This window comes from Adiantum capillus-veneris, chromosome 6 (assembly GCF_014529385.1).
Source record: "Adiantum capillus-veneris isolate H3 chromosome 6, ASM1452938v2, whole genome shotgun sequence".
Classification (NCBI taxonomy): domain Eukaryota; kingdom Viridiplantae; phylum Streptophyta; class Polypodiopsida; order Polypodiales; family Pteridaceae; genus Adiantum; species Adiantum capillus-veneris.
Window position 1 is genome coordinate 26,281,852 of NC_140936.1, and position 22,563 is coordinate 26,304,414.

The window sequence follows — 22,563 nt, forward strand, 5'->3', positions numbered from 1 at the left end:
TTCTAGACCCTCAGCGGGGACACAAGGTAGCACCACCCAAGACCCTAAAATAGCCGCTAGTGATTCCTCCTCCGACTCAGAAATCATGGAAGCATACCCTACCCAAAACACTGAGAGAGAAGGCCATGCACCTCCCGAAGCTCCACAGCCTAGTACTAGTATGTTTAGCTATTTCATGGAAACATTAGGTAGAGCTACTCGCTCGGAACCTGATGCAAATGAAGCACACGAAGGGGGTGGGGAAGTGGACTCTCCTTTCACATCGCACGTGGACCCCACACCCCCAAAGAGTGTCCATATGGATATCCTACCTGGGATGACTGAGTTGGACAATGTAGACTCGGTCCACCTAGCATCAACCATAGACACTTGGGGAAATAGGGGGACGACCTGGGTAACACCTGAGGGGGATGAAATGCCTGTACCCTTAAATATGCTACAAGCAATGCATATCGCTTCTGACAAGACTCATCCTAATGTAACGAAGAAAATATACAAGTGGGTCCCTAAAGCTTCTTTAGTGACCATAACTAGTGCTAAAAAACAAAAGCCTTGTAAGAAACGTACCACTCGCTCCAAGAAAAGTAAGAAAATGTTGCGATGGATCCCTAAACGACTATTGGAAGCCCAAGGCTACTATCAAGGAAATGATCAAATCTGGATGCCAAAACGTAGATTGTGCTCTTACCTATCACCTGACCCAAGTGAGCCCAATCCCGAGGCTCCAAAACGAATCAATGATCGTGGAAAGAAAAAAATCACAGAATGCTACACACCCGCTCCCGAGCTAGTTTGGGTACCAAAGAAAGAACGATTTGTTCCACCTAGCTCAGGAAGGGGGGAGTCCCATGAAGCTTCTAGCTCCTCATGTAATACATCCATAGAGGTAAAAGCTTCTACACAGCCTCCATCTATAGTAGTGGACCTCCATGAAGCTACAAAAGATTCCACACCTCCGAGTGTTCAAGAATCACCTGATGAACCACTTCAAGTTCGATCCTGGGAGAGTACCTTACCACCCTTGCAACTTGACGAGGCACCTAGGGTAATAGAAAACTACTGGAAAAAATCCTCACCTATTACCAACTGGAACAATTGGTTTCAAAGGGTGGCAAGCTCATTTCAAACGGTATGATCTACCCAAGGAAGGGGGGAGTGTTTGCTGACAGTCCTCATTCATTTGTTTCCCTCTCAACCTTTTTCCCTGACCTCTTAATCTCTGATCTTAGGGAATGTACATATAAAGCTTTATACTCACAAAAAACAAAAAATAAAGAGCAAGAGCAATTAGCAAACGAGTATGCACCTTAAAAGTCAAAACATTGACTCAGACCTACACATGTCACATTTGGTACAGTGAAACAGAAACCTATGTCATGAAACACCTTTGATCCTCATCACTTGAGTGATGGAGGGTAGGTAAGATTAGTACGATAGGAGTGTTTCTGTTTTAGAGTTGAGTGATTAGCAAAGTTCTCTTTTCCCACTGATGTGCCTCCTAGAGGTATTGTTTGTGTTTCCTAGTGTGTACAGGAGCGTGTTGCTATTGATAGGATTTGGACCTTCATGGAACCTTTCTCTCGTTCACACTTCAAATCAAGCGCGACCATCGACACAAACAGGTGTTTTATGTCCATTAGCATTGCCCTTATCTTTTTGCATCCATGATTGTCTTCTTTAATTGTGATCGGTAGCATAATATTTAGCGCATTGGCTTAGTATCAAACATTTAATTCAATGTAATGTTTTGTCATAATCACTTGTCTAGGTTTAAAAATCAAGCAGTCCGACTAAGCTAGTTTGACCAAGCTAGGTATTAGAAATCTTCTCTTAATACCATGGAGAATGCCTTCCTAATAAGCAATGGTTACTTAGGTTCTTAATCCGATTTAGGCAGCATTGTATGAAATGTACTAGGGCTTTCAAGTGGGCTTAACCCTAGTGACCTTTAGCTTAAGTATTATAAAGGGATTTTACTAATGTGATGAGCCTGGGGAGGGTAACAGTGTTATATGACCCCCCAAAGTTACAAAATTAAAATGCTAAAAATGAACAAACAAAAAATCAAAGTGCCACAATGTGGAATTTTACGCTGGAAGAGAAATCCCTGCTTAAATTGGTACTTCACTCACATGTATTGCCTATGGTACTAGAGCCCTAGAGGTTCCCAGTGTGGGCGCTTTTCCTTGAAAAGCAAAAACCCAAGGCATACAAAATAAGCACACACATCAAATTGAATCACTGTGAAAAGACTTTGGGGGGTCAAAGAAAAAGTAATCAGTCAGGAGATGATTTCATGAGAAATTCCTTTTATGGTAGCTTAACTACAAGGTTTTCTAGGTATAGCCTCTAGTCAGCCCTCGAACATGAATACTTGGCTCTCGCGATTAAACAACTTAATTGACCACAGAAAATTAAGAAGCTTACCCATGGTATTAATATTCGATCTCTAGTGCCTTTCGACCGTCAAATTAGCGACCCCAGACTTGTTTAATTTTCTACCTTTACATCTGTTTATGCATTTGATTACGTTGCAATTTAATGTTCATTGCTAACAAATTGTTTGAAATTTGTTTACCAATCAATGTGTCTGCCTAAAACTGCATATGCTTTTTAAGAGAATGCCATTACTGTGCCAATGTTGTTTGATTTTGCAGTGACTGAAGAAGGCTAAGGACATTCATCTCAAATGCTCTTCCACCTCGACGAACCAGCTTCAACTCAATAGCTTCCGAGGACGGAATCTACATCAGGAAGGGGGGCATGTTAACCCTCACGGCTCACGGACACCCCATCACCTACGACGGACGTGTATTATGTATTTGGTAGAGTCAGGTACCGGGCTTGTCGGACCAATAGGAAAAGGGTAAGAGTGATCGCCGATGAGAGGCGCACTCTAACAGGGACATTCAAGGGATTAGTTGGCTAAGCATGGGCGCCCAAGTGTGAATGGGGTGAGCTCATATAAAAGCCAACTAAACCTAATTTTTACTGATTCTCTCATTTGTGCAATAGAAGAGTGCTCTTGCTCCATCTCCATCTCCATCTCCATCTTCTTCTTCTTCACCTCCTTGTGTGTGTGTGTGTGAGAGAGAGAGAGAGAGAGGGAGAGTGTGTGTGCGATCGAGCATTACGAAGGCACGACGGCGGCGAAGCGGTTGAGCGCGGCACGACTGCAGCTTCTTCTTCATCGCGGCGAGGAATCCACCACGAAGGCGAGCGTACAGCGGTGAGTGACACACCCTTTTCTCTCTTGAGCTTGCTAGTTTAGGCTTGTTGTGTGCTTGGAGCCATTTGCGGCTCGCACACGGTGTATTGGCAGGTCCCTTGCTTCGACAGTGCGGCAAGGAGCGCACAGGAATCTATCTCACGTAAGTATTGTTCCATGAAGCGAGTGTAACTCAAAGCAAAATTCCAAGAGGCCAAAAATGAAGAGCTTGTCAAGGACTCTGAAGCACTCTCTTGGGAAAAGATGCTTTATGATGGTACATGAATATACCATCATCCTGGGGGAGGGCTAATGATAGCCGTTTTTCGGCTCTCTCTAATTTCCATAGCGAGTTACCTCACCCTATCAAATCACTCAAACACTGTGGTTACGCTCACCCTTTCACTGTATATAGGTGTGTGTAAGTTAGGGGACTTTTTGCATATCTTCTTAAAAACCCTCAATTAGCTAGTCACTAGGCTAGTTGAGCCAAATAAAAAACAAAAAATAAATAAATTATAAGTATATTTTGGCCCATTTGTGTGTAAATATTTCATTGTCTATCGGGCCTAAATAAAAGAATTTCTCATAATTATTTTGGTATTTATTTAAATATTTCTACCTATGGTGTGTTATTTATGCTATGTACATTGACTCACCATTACCATATTTTTTCTTACCATTTTGCATACTGTTTATTCCATATATAAAAAATTTCATACAAGATTCTCTTATTTTTGGTGCAACTCCATCCCAACAAAAATCCAAAAAAACTAGTTCTATTTATGTGTATATTTTTCACTATTGTGATTTTTTCCTTCCTACATCTATTCTCTATTAGTCTCATAAATTAAAGCACCAAAAATATTCATCTTTTTAAGGTAGACTTATAATGAGAGAGATTTTTTTTGACCCCTTTATATTTTTTTCACCTATATTATTTATATTTGACATGTACATATTTTCTTTAGACCCCTCAATATTTGATTTTCTTAGTTGTACTATTCACTTATATCATGATCTCAACAATATCTTCAAGTATAGCCCTACCAAATAAGGTCAAGGATATGTGGCATGCATGCATGCACTATGGGCGGCTCACTCTTGGAGGTATTCAAAAGAATCATCCAAAGAAGGACCTCACAAGGACTTTGTGCAGTGGAAAAAATCAGTTGGTTTTGATGAATTTTTAAGGATCACTTGCTCTCCAAATTTGAAACGGTGATACAAACAAAAGTTGTAGCTCGTGGGAGGCACCTTTACCTCAAATTTTTTCATATTTTTTTTGAGCTACAAGCTGTGAGCTATGATTTAATTGGTGGACCCCAGTTTGCCCATGCTATGCAGCCACACTCCCTCTTCCACTTTATCATTTTCCTCTTTCACACACACTTCTCCACTCATCATCCCCACCTCTCTCACCACTCCTCCCTGCACCCTACTCACCTTCTTCTCAACCTTGAAGAATAAGAGAAACCATGGTGAACTCATGTCTCCTACACACACTTCCATTCCAAAATTGACCACCAGTCTCATTTTTCCTCATCCATATTACCCATATCTATCAAAAAGCCACAAAATTCAGCCTCTTCTTTTGAAAGATAGTATCATGGTGATTGATTACTCATGTTCACTTACCTTGTCTCCAAGGAAGGTGAAGAGTGCAGAAGAAACGTACCATCAAAGCTAGTGGACCGTCAACAAGCATCAAAATTGACGCTACTCAAGACACTTGGAGCATCAACATTGTAAGAAATCCATATTCTTACCTATTAAGAGTTTTTTCTTCCTTATTTGTATCCTACTTGGATACTCCCATTGTAAATATCCAATTCCATTTGTAAATCAATAAAGTTACAAACTCTACTAATTTACTAACACTAACCTACTATGAAAAGTCCTATCACCTCCACTTGTCTTCTCTCTCTCTTCTTCATCTATCCACACCAACTTCTTGATAATTCCAAGCAAAAGAAATTAGATAAGTGCTGAAAATCTAACCCAACCATGGCTAGAGGAGTAACCCTAGCCCTCAAAATTGCTATAAAAGGAGGGTGTAGCTAGCACAAAAGGGGGAGAGCCATAAGCAAGAGCACTATGCTATAGCTTGAGAAGCCAAGCTCAACCTCTCTAGAAGGAGATCTTGAGTGGAAGCTCATTGACTTATGCATGTGCATGTGTTGTAATAGGGGTGATTAGCAAGGGAACTCTATGCCATTGTAAGAGAGAGAGTGATCATTCAATTGAGAGTAGGAAATCTATCATTTCTCCTACTAGTGTAAGCCCAACATTTGCTGAATCAAGGAGGGTGGATTTGGAATAATCTTGGATACTTTGTCTCTCTTCCAACGATGGACAACAATGATGTGTAAGTGTCTTGGTGTTTTTTTAAAATTTCTTGATAGATTGTCTCTGGGTGTTGTCATCAATTTAGCCATAAATCCCACATACTATAAGAGGGCGACAGGATGGAGAGGACTCCCATGGCCTTAAGGCAATGATTAGGGTGGCTTTTCTTGTGATGTGTTGTGGTGTAATTTACTCAAGCTATGTTGAACAAATACTAATCTCACTTTGATTGGTCATGACAGATTTGTAAGAAGGTATTAATGCAACAAGCACCCCCTCCCCCTTCTTTCTCTTTCTTACATATAAAATTGTGTTTTCATGATCATTGCCAATACATTTCAAAACAGCCCCAGCACTATCTCTCTCTCTCTCTCTCTCTCTCTCTCTCTCTCTCTCTCTCTCTCTCTCTCTCTCTCTCTCTCTCTCTCTCTCTCTCTCTCTCTCTCTCTCTCTCTTTACACGTCCTAGTTCGCATCCAAAACTAGGTGGTGCCCCAAATTGGTGTAGGGTTAGGGAGTGGGTTTGTTGTTTTTTTTTTCAACCCCAACCCAATTGAGCAGCACAGGAGCCTAGAAGAATGCTTAGAGGCCACACTTCTTGTTGCCCACCCCAGACCACCTCACCGTGTCTCTTTCCTCAAGAATATAATTTTGTTTTTGGAGCATCAATCATGTGAGTACGTTTAGTGGTACCACATGTATACTTTGTGATGGCTCCTTAGTAACCTCAATCAAGTGTAATGGCACGATCTTCAGTGTATTTGGGTTATTTGGACATTGGGAAATAAAATGATCTATGCCACATTGATTACACATGAGTATCGACATTGTATACGTGCTCGCTTGATTGGTTGCATTAGTGTGGTGTTCTTTTGTACCCTAATGCAAGGTATGATTATTTGAAGATTTTCCAAGGACCAGGTCTGATCCCACTTGACCTCATCAGAGGATACGCCATCTGGAAGTTTTATGGCCTTGCCAAGGTTCTCGGTGATGATGTGCACTATGTGGAGCTAGTCGAAATCAACCTCATGTGATTCTGAGTCCCAAGCGTCGAGCTACGGCCTGGGGAAGCCTGGAACAATTGAGGCTGAAGTATTTGCAGATTATTTTTTTAAGTTTTGGCGGCCTCAGATAGTGGGCTCAAAGAAGTCAAAATTTGATGGGGATTGCGTAGAATGAATCCGGGTACATGAATTTGTGACCCGGATTTATGGCTCTGGACTAGGATCTCTGAGTAGAGAATGGGATTGGGGCCAAGTTGGCACCCAAGAGAGGGCTCTCTCTCCTAAAGTGGAATTTTTTGAAGGCCTTGGAAAGATAATGAAGTTGTGCGCACCACATGCCTCCGGTGGCTATGGCACCAACATGTGTGGCGCTGCGCATGCGGCCCTTTGGCGGAGTGCGACGGTTTTGGCCAGGAGGGGCGATGCCGGTAGTGCATGCCCGCATGAGGAGGAACGAGAGGAGCCGATGGTCAACGGCCGTAGTCTGATGACATGGTAGTTCTGCAAGAGACCGTGACTGCGCCTTTAGCAACCCCCATTTTTAGGAAATGAGTCACCCCCCACCCCCCAATAATGACATCGCTAATGCCGTGGGGTAGGGGAGGTTTCATGCAAGTTAGAGAGAGAGAGAGAGAGGGCTCGAGGAGGCCGCCATGTGGACCAAGTGCAAAGGAAACCGGGCCATTCCAAGTCGGGTGGACAAGAAAAGTCAAATGCAAGGTGGGAGTGAGACCGAAAGGGAGAATGAGGAGAGGAAAAAAAGGAAAGAGAAGTGGAAGGAGGAGTCGGACAGAGAGGGTCAAAGCTAGTCCAAAGAAGCAATTCAAAGCTAAGTTTCCCCAAAGGGATAAAAAATGAAGGAAAAAAAAAAGTGCCTAGGGGCAATAGCGATGTCGCTATTGCACCCCCCAACTACAAGAGATAAAAATTGAGCAGATGAAGCAAGGTTGTGTCCCATTCCAAAAGATACCACATTGGGATGCCAGATGGTCAAATGTGAGGGTAGTTTCCAAAATTGATGGACCCGGCATATAAAAGTCAAATTTTAATCAAATTAGGGGCTTTTTTGTGTCGTTTGAAGCCTACAAAGTGGAACCCTCTGACAAAGGAGTGTTCCTATCAAAGCCCTTGTATTTTCTCATGAAAATGGCCATGGTGATGGCATTGCAAGCCTGTGTACATGTTTTGTGAAGTGAAATCAAGCCCCTGTTGCCCCGTCTTGTTGTTGTTTCCGCTTCCCCCTTCTCTTTCTCCTGCTCTGGTGTTTGCCCTCAGTGCCGGCTGTATGGAAGTGTGTGCCCCTTCGATGAAGGGTGTTTTGTGTGAGAGAGTGAGGTTAAGCGACTCTGTGTGTGTGTAAGGGAGGAGACAAACCGTGGCAATAAGTGTGCATCGTGTGGTGGATTTGTGGAGTGTGTGAGCCTTGGGAATTCAGCAGGCGGTGGTCTACTAGTGTGAAGTGTGTTTTTGAAGGTGTTTTCCGAGAGGATAGGGGTGTTGTGGATACCCTGATCTATAGAGAGGCCTTTGTTGTTGTGCCGGGAGTGTTCCCCCATTCCCCCTCTCCACCGTGCTAGCACAATAGATAGGCTTCATGTTGCGGGAGCTACTACCTCATTGAAGAAGTATAGCCCCAATAGTATCCTCACCTAGTGATGGATTAACATAAAATTCATTATCCCAATTAGGAGCTTGCATAGCAAGAAGAGAACCAATAACCTTGCTACTTGGTGTAGAGGATAAAGAAGTTGGAGCACAAAGGAATGAACCTTGAAATATACACTTCACCTTTTGAATAAAAGTAATAAGTTGCTTTGTATCCTTAGGTGATGGGAGGAGCACCATAGCCCGAACCTTGTCAGGATCCACTTCAATCTCATTCTTTGAGATCATATGCTTCAAAAAATTCAATCTTGATTGAGCAGGATGATACTTGTTTGGGGTTCAGTTGACCTCCACTTTCATCATATTGCTTCAATTCCATCCCAAGCTTTGCACAATGATTCTTTCTAGAACTATAAATACAAAATTCATCAATAAGATCCTTCACAAACTTGCCAAGAAAGGGAGACAACACCTTATTGATGCGCTTTTGGTACCCAGAACAGCCATTCATAAGACCAAAAGGAAGCACAAAATATAACAAAACATCCACACGTGTGATAAATGTGGTCTTCTTTTGATCTTCTAAAGCCAAGGGGAGCTAAAAATATCCAAAGTATCCATCACATACACTATACCTCTCATGCCCTGCAATAGAATCAAGTATGTCATCTATGAAAGGAAGAGGGTATGGATCTCTCTTCATATATTGGTTTAGAGGCTTAAAATCAGCACATATTCTCCACTTTCCATCCTTATTGGGTGTGACAACAACAGGGCTCACCCATTCTGCAGTACGCATAGGACATATCAAAATTGCTTTGAGAAGCTTCTCTACCTCTTCTTTTAAGAATTAAGTTGTACCTGTCCCATTCTCCCCATATTTTGGCATACGTTATGAGCTCCTTCCTTGATTGAAATATAGATTTTCTCTCCTTTACATTATCCAATTTCCTCATAAGAAGTGATGAATAAATTGGGAAATTGTTTTATCATATATAGGTTCTCACCCTTCTCATGACTAGTCAAGTCGGAAGGCAACATACCTTGTATCAGCTCTTGTTTGACATTAGGTTGAACTTTGGGTTGAATCAACTCTTCAATTTTCTCATAAGGACCAGAGATATCCTCATTCTCCATAAGGCCAAGAAATCTTTATTTCTCATCATGCTCTTCTGAGAAACAAGGAGGAAACATCTAGAACACTATCATTGCTCTCCTCCATCTCAATGCCATCATCCCCATTGACTTATTCCCCTCACTTGAATACTCTCCTTCATCACTTTTCTCATCAAAATAAGAATCCAAATATTACTTTCTATACATGTCAAACCTCTTCTTATCACCCCTTCTAGTGTAGAGAGTGATGGTGGGCTTTGGTTGCCTCTAATCATGGTCTTTCAAGGATGAGAGGGAAAGCACTAATACCCATGGACATAACATGAAAATTGACAAGAGCTTTAAAATCAAATACATCCACCTCCAATTACGCTTTAACTCCCAATCACTTCGCCCTTGATTGGTTGCCAAGATATATGCAAAAACCTGAATTCTTCACCTTGTTGAGTCCCAACTTTGATAAAAAAGCTTGAGTAATAACACATACCAGTGCACCTCCATCAATATAAGCATGTCAAAGTCACTTTCTCTTATGCCATGCATCCATACTCAGACATATATTAGGTAGCTCATTCAAAGACAAGACTCTCACAGACCCCCTTGCAGGCTCTTTCTTCAAGGGGTCCATTGCCTCTTTAACTTCGGACACATCTCCATGAGTTGCCCAAAGGTAACATCAGCCTTTCCACTCACCAACTCAACTCTTAAACTATAATTTGGTTTCCCTTTTATCAAAGGAAATTCGGATGCATTGTAATGTTGCTTGGGTTTTCTCGTCTTCTTCTCTTTGTATGTACATATTTCAACCTGTTTCCCTCTTTTATGGCTGGGACTTGCATCATTCATGTCACGATCTCTTGTAACCCTCTTACCTATCGGCATGATAATAGCTCCCAAATTATCCTCTTCCTTATCCAAATGGATTATGCTTATTACCTTTCTTTTTCCCTTCGCTTCAACTGTGAAACTGCTTGGCCTTGCTTCCCCTTTAATGTCAAAACCATAATCTTGAGCTCAAGAAGGAAATTTGTGAAGGAAGAGGAAACATGTCCCATCATATGCACACTAAGATTCTTCACAAGACCTACAACCTCTTGCATCTCCTTGCGAAAAGCATTCACATCATCAGAAGCTTGTTGATCATAGCCTAGCTCTCTGATGAGGACCCTTGATTCTCTACATCTTTCACTTCAACCTTTGGCTTGACATTGATTCCAAGTTGATGAAGACGCTTGGCTTTCCACTCTTTATTCTTTGCAATTTCAATTCCCTCCTCAAAGGTCCTTGGCTGCTTAAACTCTGCCTTCACGCATAGACTACTCCTCAAACTTGTCAAAAACCTATCATTCTTCAACATGGCTCGAGGAATTTCACCCCCCAAATATGTACACCACTTTGTCCATAACTCATTAAATGCCTTCACAAAGTCTTATATGGTTTGGCCTTCACCCTGTACCAAGCCTTGAATAGAATTACATACCTTTTGTGGGTCTTCCACATGTTGAAAGTGTGTAATAAAAGCACGTATTACCATTTCATAAGTTATAATTGTTGATTGTAGCTCCTTTTTGTAGCCTTCCAACCATTCCCTAGCATCTCCCTTCAAAGAAAAGTAGAAGATTTGCAACACCAATGCTATGTCTTGCTTGTTAGCAAGAAGGCAAGAAAACTACATTCACTCAATGAAACCTTTTACACTCTCATTTGATTTCTCACTAAGCCGCATTACTAGATTCCATGTCTTTCAAAAAATGTAAATTGAAGGTAGCTTGAAGCAATTCCTCGGTGGTGGGCACCAAAACATTGTTGGACAAAAGAAAAAGTGGGACACCTCTATAGCTATATAGCCCAACATCATTCAAACTTCAACTTAAGTACCAAAACTTATATCAAAACCACTCTTAGTAAACCCCAACCAAAAGGCCTATGCTCCCTTGGGAACTTACAAGCACACACCCACCCAAGGACCATAGCACATAGGAGCAAAACCCTATCAAAGCATGGATTTACAGCACATTCCGACCAATGCATATGAAGACAAGAGTATCCCCTTTTACAACTCAAAATCACAATCCAACAACTTCAACATCAATTCCCCCCCCCCCCCCCCCCCCCCCCCCCGATCTGTCTGGACACAGTTTGCCACTAGGCTGCCATAGCCATAACCTTGGAGAGAACTACTCATAACTTAAAGAGTACAACTTCAATTAGGGCACTTTGAATTTTGAGAGAAAGCTTGAAACATGACTGAAGATAAATCTGAAGATGACCAAAATTGAATCTACACACCGCTACATGCAAAATTGTTGCAAACAGAGAGACGACTACGCGTAGAGCAAGCAATGCGAGGCAAAAAAACTGCATAAAAAATATTCAAGGAGGCACAACTGGATAAAATCCAAAAATTTATGGAGTTTGGATGAATTTTTTCTAAGTTTGTACATAGTTTTAGTTATATATAACTCTCACTTAAAAAAGTCACTCATGGGCACTTATAGTAACCCAATAGCTAGCGCTATACTAGTGTTGGTCATGCATGTACATGTGCTTGCTCAAGAAATCCACAAAAATAATTCCCATGCACACTTTTGACATCAGGTGTCGTGTCCATATGTACAAATTTACAAAAAACGGGGTGCAAAAATGACCCAACCATGTGATATAGGAAGTTGTTGACAAGTGACCGCTCTAAGGTTCAAACCAACAAGGCTCCAATGGACACTATTAGTTTAGCTACTACTCATTATAGACACACTATGTAAATAATGAAAATATTTCACAACTTTTACCCTTCAAGGTGAAGTTAAAATCTTTATCTTTTCCATGTTGTTATATTTAAACCAATCAATGACATTAATCAAGGAAGATGCATCCCATATGAATACCATTGATAGCTGACCCAACCATGTGATATAGGAAGTTGTTGACAAGTGACCGCTCTGGGGTTCAAACCAACAAGGCTCCAATGGACACTATTAGTTTAGCTACTACTCATTATAGACACACTATGTAAATAATGAAAATATTTCACAACTTTTACCCTTCAAGGTGAAAGTAAATCTTTACCTTTTCCATGTTGATATATTTAAACCAATCAATGACATTGATCAAGGAAGATGCATCCCATATGAATACCATTGATAGATGTAAGTCTAGCAAGGCCACCTTGGATTGACTATTCCATGAAAGGATAAAGACCAACGGGTTGAGAGTAAACAATATTTTACTTGTAATATTAAACATTATTGGATCAAAGTAGTAATGGAAAAATAGAACTCACATACCATAGGCAACAATTGATTATTTGGTATGTGAGCTCCCCCATATCATCTCCCAATATGCTTATCTTCTCTAATCAAAGCAATAAGTACATAATTCATGCCCATACTAGCAGGGCAAAGTCAAATGGGGAACAAGGAAAACAAGGGCTTACATATTGGAATCATGAATGGGTTCCACTATCTCTTGATTGAGCATGATATTCCTCATCCATTTGCTCTTGGCCTCGTGGCACATTTAGACATGTGTCATAAGCATGTTGGGTGGTAGATACCTACATAAATTTAGCTTAGTTAGGGGTGGTAGATGTACACAAGATGAGGTGGAGTAAATACTTGTGTTCACAGCATTTTATAGATTCTATCATAACTGTCCAATGTCACCTCCAAACTCAGTGCTCAATAATTGATTTGAAGGTGCTTGAGGTGACGTTTCCATGATGTCTTGGAAAATACTTCTAATTAGAGGGTGATGCTCTTTTTCTATATTTTGATTTAGAAAATGTGGAGGCATCATTTTAATAGTGTATCACCTAACCATGCATCCACTTTGGGATGCTCAAATTATTGTCCATTTTTCTGTAAAAAATGGACACTACTGCAACCATCTTGTAGTACGTGTATTGAAAATACCGTAGTGAGCTGAACTCATAGGTGATCATAGTAAATTTGTGGGCATTAGTTGTGAGGACATATCTATCCTAAAAATATTCATTGAGAAAATTTTAGGTTTCCTTGTATACTCATCCTATTGTGCTTCTTGGCCACCAAAAATTGAGGTTGGCCTTCTTGCAACATTTCATGCACAACTCTTTGACAAGGAAGCCTCAACCGAAGATATATGCCTCTAGAGTATGCCAAGCTCTAGTAAAACACTTTGGGTCTGCTAATATCTTTGACTCCTCATAGTAGCACATAAATTGCAAAGGCTTTTTCCTACAATGCATGATGAGGAAGGTTCTCCATGTTGCTAATACACCTTCCTCGTTGTCCGCTTCATGCGTTCCATCTGAACCCTAAATGTTTTTAAAATAAAGAAAAGTGGAATGAAAAGGAGTAAATTGGAAGACAAGAGAGGGAGAAATGAAGCATGGGTTGTACGATTGCAAAAGATAGCTTTTAGAGTGGAGAATCTGGCTTTGAAAAATAGTTGACCCTATGGAAATAGTCTTACAAAACACTGTGCAATGTTATTTGAGCAACCCCAAAACTAAGCAAACTTATCCGAGTGAGCTATGCACATTGATATATATATATATATGTATATATATATATATATATATATATATATATATATATATATATATATATATATATATATATATAGAGAGAGAGAGAGAGAGAGAGAGAGAGAGAGAGATATTTCTTTTGCAACCCAAAGAATAGTTGCCAACAACATCCTTAGCAAAATACCATCTCCGCTGTAGACTGTGATATTGTAAGGTCATTACACTTAATGGTTCTAATATAAAGTGTATGGTCATCTTCCAATACTTCTTGAATAACCCCAATTGACCGGTACTCAATTTCCTTTTTTCTTAAATTTAGCAAAACTACACATGAGGAATTGGAGAGGTAAATTGACTAAATTTGAAGGTGTTTACATCAAAATTTGAAGAGGTGAATTGACTCAATTTAAAGGTGTTTACACCATAATTTCTATAAATTTTGTAGGTTTTTCCACCTTGGTATTTAAAATTTAGAGGTAACTCTCAAAATTTGTAGGTGGGATAACACTAAACCTAGGTTTTTTAAAGCACCACAAGTGACCTCAAAGGTCTATAAGAAGAGAGAATTTGTAGAACAAACAATGGATCATGCAACATGGTGTTTCAAAGAAACTGCTTCACATGTGCTTTCGTCGCTTGAAATGGCCAAAAGGATTACTTATATGAAGTTACTCTCTCTCTCTCTCTCTCTCTCTCTCTCTCTCTCTCTAAGAGTCACCCAAGATAATATATTAGAAGCTAGCAAAGACCACAATAGACAACTACATCCTCATTTAATACACTTAGAAACCACCGGTAGAAGTTGATAATAACAAAATTTGGCGTGTAGAAAACTCAAATTGGTAAAGCATCTAATATCAAGAGGCCAATAATCGAAAACTGTGAAATTGTGATGATGACATTCTATCCCCCTCGGGTGGGGGGGGGTCACTTTTTCACATACATAAGGGTACCATAGAATGGAATTGAGAAAAGCAATTACAAATTGAATAGGAAAATGGTGTATTTTATTTGTCAAAACTCCACAGATAAAGAGTTTAAAAAGAAATCATTGAACGCACGCGATATATACAATTTATACATAGTGATCCCCCAAGCTCTCCCCTCAGGAAGGTTCAGTTCAAATGAGCCTCTCTAGATAGAGAATCTCAATACATCTTCTTTAATGACATCAAATGTACCTAAGCCATTCTTATAGCCTTCGATTATTTAGATGGTGCAGTTGTCCCTTCTCTAAGGTTTTTTGGAAAATCGATGACAGATGTCGAAAATGGCACATCCTTTCAGTTTCTATGGTCTTTCTCTTGATTGATTTTACACTGCAATAATAATGGCGAATGTGCTTTGCACGATAGACGCAAGCAGCACAATAACTCTTTTGGATATGGAAGCTAGTGTGCCCACATCTACGACATAGAGTGTAATACTTGTTCCTTATCTTACCAAAGATAAGGAACTCTTTTGGATATGGAAGCTAGTGCACCACATCTGTGGTACAGGGTGTGTGACTTGTTCCTTATCTTAACAAAGATTCTTGTACCCTTGTCCATCTTCACCTCTATTCAATAGAGACCCTTCTCAACCTTTTTAAAAATAATCCACACCGGCGCGGATTGTTTTAGTTTTTTTTGGAAAGTTTTTTGAGGGCTACAATGACTTGACCTCACAAATTACTTGCACTCTCGCTATTCATATCACCAACCCACTCTTATCTTTCAATATGGTGTGCTATTTCCTATAGCCCTTGTAGATGATAGCTTGACCTAACAAGCTTGCCATATCGCTACTCATCGCCAGCCCACTATTCTCTTTCAATGGTTTCCTAAATTGGCGTGCTATGGCCTATAGGTCTAACCTGGCTGGCAATAGAGTTTCTTTACACATATCTCATCTCCACAACTACTAATATTTCTTGGAAGTTTCTCTATCATAGGAGTATTGAGGACCATTGGATGTTGCACCAATGGATTCATATGCCTAGTAGCTATACATAGATGAATGCAGTTGAAAGTAGACAAGAAGGGTACCCTAAGGGTTACTAAGTCTATTGCAAATGGGACTATTTAGTGAATCCAATTCTAAATAAAGCAGTACACATGACAAAGTTTGGATCCATAGATACATTGGGAAAAGTCGAGCAAAAGAGAGGGAATTGAGCTGCTAGTGCAAGTCCGGCTCAGAGTTTGTGAGATGTCATGTCTAGTGAAACAACACTACTACCACTTGAGATGGAACTCATGATCATGGATTGTGATCCAAGAGTGACTCTTGACAGGCATAGAAAAGGCAAGGATGAGCTGAGCGTGTAAGGTCTCTAATTTCAAATTTCACACAAGTTCTATTACGCATTTGAATTTTTTTAACCATCACTCATTATTTAAGATATTCAAGTTCAAATTATGAATCGTAGGTTGAGAAAACCTAGAATTTAAAATTTACGCTACAAAATTCTGACATGTTTAGCTATATGAATCACTAATTAACTTATTGTAAGACTTATTTACTGATTGTAGAATTTTCTTTTACTGTTGTAAAGTTAATATAAGACTTTAAAGTTTAACTTAAAAATGTAAAGTAAATTATCATTAAGAAAATAAATAAAATAATTATAAAGACAAAAGAATACACAGGGATGACAAATGAAGGCACATGGACTCACCTGGACTCACATAGGAGGGGACAAAGTGGGACACACTGTCACATGAAAAGGAGAGGCTAGTCTTGACTAATCTTCATGAGGGGGGGCTGTGTAGCCTTATCTTTTGATGAAAATGACAAAGTGGTTAAGCTGATGGGTACCACAAGGGTACCAAAAATGCGGGTATGATTTTTGGATTTTTTTTTTTTTGGAAAAAAAGTTGGACGTTTTCTTTTTTGCTATAAATAGAGCATCCATGCTCACACTTTACACATAGAGATTGCCTCTATAACGCTCACGAAGTGTTGTCACTTCTCTTAGAGAGAAAGCGTCCACAAACCACTAAGACAGCAAAAAGTCTAGTGGACTAATAAGGTACGTATTAATTAAGCATTCAATTAACTTTAGGAATGATGTATGTGTGCTATCTCTAACTCTAATCTCTCTAATAAATTAGTAAGATTAAATTAGCTATGTGTGTGTGTGTGCTATCTCTTACTCTAATCTCTCTAATAGATTAGTAAGATTCAATTAGCTTTAAGAAAGATATGTGTGTGTGTGTGTGCTATCTTTGCCTCTAATCTCTCTAATAGATTATTAAGATTCAATTAGCCTAAAGAAGGATATGTGTGTGTGTGTGCTATCTCTTACTGTAATCTCTCTAATAGATTAGTAAGATTCAATCAGCTTTAGAAAAGAATGTGTGTGTGTTCTCTTTTACTCTAATCTTCTAATGGATTAGTAAGATTCAATTAACTTTAGAAAAGATGTGTGTATATGTTTTCTCTTACTCTAATCTCTCTAAGTATAACTACTCTCTCTAGCTAGTACAGCTTCACTATTAACTTATGCATAGTTAATTGAAAGTTAATACATAAGAGAACTCATCATATTCTTATTATACATGATGAAATTCTCATTCACCAATTTTATTGTCAATTAGATTAAGTAGAATTTTGAATAATACTAAAAATTGATTTAGTTGAAGTATAGAAATTGAAGTTAGAACTGGATTAGAAATGTGAAGCATAAAAGTAATGCATTCCTAAACTTCCACTCCTAGTTTACACGCTTAATTTTTGATTAATTACGATTAGCAAATATTTGATGTATAGAAATTAGATGTAAAACAACAACAATAAGTGTGAATCCGAGTTGGCGAGGGTTCAAATTACAGACTCTCTTTGGAAACAAGAGATTACTAGGCAAATTGACCAATTTAAAGTCTTAAGTGTAGTACAAAAAAATGGCTCCAAAGCGTGCTCGAACCCAAGGCGCTAATGATCATGAAGCTGGTACAAGTAACGGTGGAACCCCTGCGGAAAATGCTATGTCTCCACCAATCGGACCAATCGGAGCTATGGTACAGGTTAGTATTGCAGTTTCAAGTTATGCATCATTGCATATTCAAGACCTTAGGAATATATTATTTACCTTATGAAAAGAAAACATGGACCGAAACCACGGGGCTTAACCCCAAGAAACTCGGCATATGTTTGACAAGTAGGAAAGATTTTCTGGTTAAACTGGTTGCTATAGGAAAGAATGTTTGTCCAAAACCTTCGGTAGGGTTTCTCTCAAGTCTCTCTACTTATTAGCACTGGTATTATGTGGCAGCTGCCGAGGCGTGAGATGACGCCCAGGATAGCACCACTGATGCTGTGGTGGGAGTACATCCAGCTAGATACTGCAGTTTTGTTTTGCCGTGGCGTGAGGATGACGCCCAAATTGGCACCAATGTTGCTGTGGCGGGAGTACGTCCAGATTAGCACAACGAGTACTTGTTGAGCGGTATGGGACGCTCATGAGAAATGGGTTTTCATAAATAATGTATATACCGATCGGACATAATAGCGCCAGTAGAGATTCTTGAGTGAACCTAATCCAAGGGTTGTTCGTTTAAAATTTGACTATTTTTTGTAATACTATTTGAAGGGCTGTTTTAAGGAACCAGTATCATAAATAAAGTAAAGGACATGTATGTTTAAACAGTGTGGTAGTAAGTAGATAACAAAAGAAGGGTGAGTGTGGTGTGGAAAGTGGGAGAATGATACGCCGACGGTATCATTCTATGGACGGGTGGACCCGATGATTCGGGTAACTTTCCAATGCTAGAATTGTTTTTTTATTATTAGTCATAAATCTTAAAAGAGACAAACTTTGGCGGCTGTGCTTCTGAAACATGGGGAAAAAAGTGCATAGGTTGGTCACTCTAAGATTTATACTTTTAGGTATAATTGATTATAGATAGTTTTTAGATAGGGTTATGGTGGTCACGCTCCGCCATAGCGAGATAGGACCAATCCTTCACTAACGGTTCATGCCTATGGCTACATAGTAGCTAAGGCAATGTCCGTTGGTTTTTCTTTTTTAGGATTGGAGACCTATCAAAGGTACTCCGTTCCTTTCAAAAAGGGGCAGGGACCTCACAGAGTGGCACAAAGAGGTGGGATGACTAAGTAGAGTAGGTGAAAAGGTGGCCAACACAATTCAAAATCAAATGTCATGAAGAAAAGAACAATCCTTATGTTGAATCCAGCCTACCAATAGAGAAGACTAGCACCTTTGCACCTGCTCAATTCAAAATCCAAGATCATGAAGACCAACACAATGCTTATGAATCCTGTCTATCAATAGGCTTAGTGCAAAATCGATTTCTTTTCCCTCCTTCCAAAACTAGCCATTCTTTGCCAAAAATAACTATAAGAATAGATGGATCTCCTTCTAAGCACTTTCCATGATAGTGTGCACTGAGAAATTCTTATTGCCTCCATCCCTCCCCTATCTTTATACACAAACTAAAGACAAAATAGTATGTATTACCTTTTATGGTTTTTCCTTTATATGCATTTTGTTGGGTTTTGCTTGGTTTTATGATTTCTTGGAAAGTTTTTCTCAAAGTTAGAAATTACTTTATGGAAAGAGAGATGTTATATGTGAGGAGAGACATCATTTTCATAATGGATCTTGGGATACTGATAGAACGATGGCTCCATTTTTTAGCCTCTTTCATTATGAGAAGTGGTTCCTTCAAATGTGTAGAATCACAAGCAAAGAGGATACATGGTAGCCAATTACACCCAATGTTATGTTGCATCACAAATAGATTTTGAGGAGATGTCAAAAAATCACAATCCCAATCATGTTCTAGTCCAACAAGCATAAATTGGAACACGAGGGGTGGGGGGGAGGGGGATACACCTCCTGTTTACGTTGTGGCTCAGGTTTATTTTTTTGTCACACCATAACATGAGACGAGGGTGGTGTTTGAGGGAGACCTATCCTTGTCATGTTGGGGGGCGGGGGGGCAACAAGTTTTTATATCATTCCACAACACGACATGAGGGAAGGGGAAAAAACCAAAACACATTGTGTTACATTGTGGTAATATAAATGTTTTCCTCGTATAAAAATGCTTTTGTCACGCAGCAACATGAGAGGGGTTTTGGGTGCAAAAGCACACCCATCCTCTCATGTTGAGCCATTAAAAAGTATTTATTCTCATTACACATCAGGAGAAGGGGTGTGCATTTTTACCACCTCCCCTTCTCGCATTGTGGCATGAATGAGGACCCAAAAATGTAGTAGTAAAACAAAACAAAGAAAGAAGATGGGATAAGTGTCACATAGAGTCTACATGAACTCCTTTGACTTTTCACTATTATATCCCACAGTGTTTGCTTTCTAAATTCTTTGATCTTCTTCTTCATCTCCTTCTAAAAATTCTTTAGGTTTAAAGATCTATTTTTGCACCTCCCATAACTTTTTCCCCGTGTTTTCAAGAACATTGGCTTTCTCCTAGTTCTGGTTCTTCATTCATGCCTTGTGTGTATATTTTTTCTAAGGCAAGGATTGTGCATTGAGGTTGCTTCATATGCATGATGCGTCGTTCTATGTATTATATACACATGTCGTATGCATCACATAATCACGCATCTTATACTTTTATGTTCATACTTAATGTACAAAATGTTACCGTACGTATATATATTTTCAAAAGAGTGGCATCGCGAACCATCTCTTATGACATTGTGAATGTAATTATTTCACTAACGATGCTAAAAAAAATCATGACTATGTTTCTTAAGTCTATGATCTATGTAGGATTGATCAAAGAATTGATTTCATGAGGACAAACTTGGTGACAATAAAAGATTTATGAAGACATGTTTGGTGATGCCATATTGATGACAACATGAAGACATGTTTAGTGATGCCATATTGATGACACCATGAAGACATGTTTGGTGATGATATAATAATGACAAGCTACACAGCAGATTCACGGAGACCCTTCTGATCACGAGCTAATGGATAGCCTTTACACCTCTTTATTGAACCTTTGTATTCATTATTGTATTTGATAGGATAGGAGTGATGTAAGTTCTCATAAAATATTCATTATAAAAGGAGTGATGTAGCTCCTCATAAAATGTTCATTGTAAAAGGAGTGATGTAGCTCCTTATGAACATTTGTACATTCAATGATTTTTATAATATAACGGTGAGTGTATATAGAGCTGTGGGTTGTTCCCTTGATCCCCCAAGGTTTTTTCATCCACAGCTAGGGACCCTTATTTGAGCGGGGGTATTGAGCTTATATGCGAAGCTACTCAATATATGGAATACATATTTAGCTTCTCTATATATAGCACCCAGGTCCCCTCTATATATACATCATCTCATGTGTGTATTGAACAAACTTTGGGGTTCTATTTCTGTGCTCTCTCTTTCTCTCTCAACATGTTTTGGTTGAGTTGGGTTTCATGCACCTCTTCGATATCATATCCTTAAGGAAATCAGTTGCTTCAACCAGCCTTAAATACTACGTTTTGTCAGTTAAATAGAGATACTGAATATTGTTTTATCTTGTTTCACTTGTTTATGAATTTATTCAAATAGCTAGTTGTCTTTGAGGATTTTCGTTTGGAAAATCATTAGTAGACCACTTGTAGATTCTCCCATTTTATGTCCCAATCTAAACTATTAGAACACTTGTCATCCGTGTTGTCTTCTAAAAGATTGTCTGTGGAGTCCTGGAATGCTTCCTCTTGAGTTTGGTCAAGGTCCCTTACTGAGATCTCATCCACTATGCATCGGAAATCTGCAACCCCCTCCCTGTCGGGGACTTCCAATTCTGATTTTGAACTTAGGTTGACATTCATCATCTAGAATGGAATGATATCATATCCTTCCTCATCACAGAATTTGCTCAGGGTCACCTCATTCACACACATGTCAAGATTGACCAGTATCTGCTGCCATCCAAAAGGTGTGAATATCTCTTTCAAAAAAGGATCTGGTATATATGCCTGGTCTTGCAATGACCTATCATGAATTCAATCCTCTCTTTTCTAACTACCACCCTCAGAAGCTCCACATGTTCAATTGTGAGCTTTGTTCTACAGCCAAGCACGTAATTATCCTTCTTGGTAGATCATTAGGAAGAGGATGTGGTGTAGAGGGGCCTCTTTATTTGCCATGAGCTTATAGATGGGATTAACATTTTGAGTGAATAGTTGTACACCATGTGTGCAAGAATGGTGGATGTGTAAGAGTGGTCAAAGGATGCACTTTTCCCCCCAAAAAAGAGGTGGTCTTTTATGATTTTCGTCCTTCCATAACTCCCACATATGATCTCCGATTTGAGCGGAGATTGTAGATTTCCAATCTGTGCATCGAGCTCTTTCCATAGATACGTTGCATGATATGGTTTTACCTGCTAGATTTTAAATTCAATTTTTCGGGGAAAACTTTGAATTCAAATAAACTAGCCATTTTGCTTGTTTGAATTCAAAAGTTGTCCTTTGATTACTTTCTTTTTACTAAAGGTTTGACTATCTTAAACTGCCAACTAAAGAGGCCCTGCTAGACCCCATTCCCTTACTAATGTGTGGAGTTTAATTCCTCTCAAGGGGTTCATTCCACATCTCTATAACTATGGTCCGTGACATTGATCTTTGTAGTGACATCTTTGTGTCTTAGGTATATGTAGTCATAGCCTCAATCTTGTACCATTTTGAGTTGATGCATAAATGTTCTACCCAATATGATATCAAAATTGTTTCTCTTGTCAAAATTCATAATAGCAAATGTGTGCTCTTATGCGATTTGCAAGAGGTTACTACGATTTG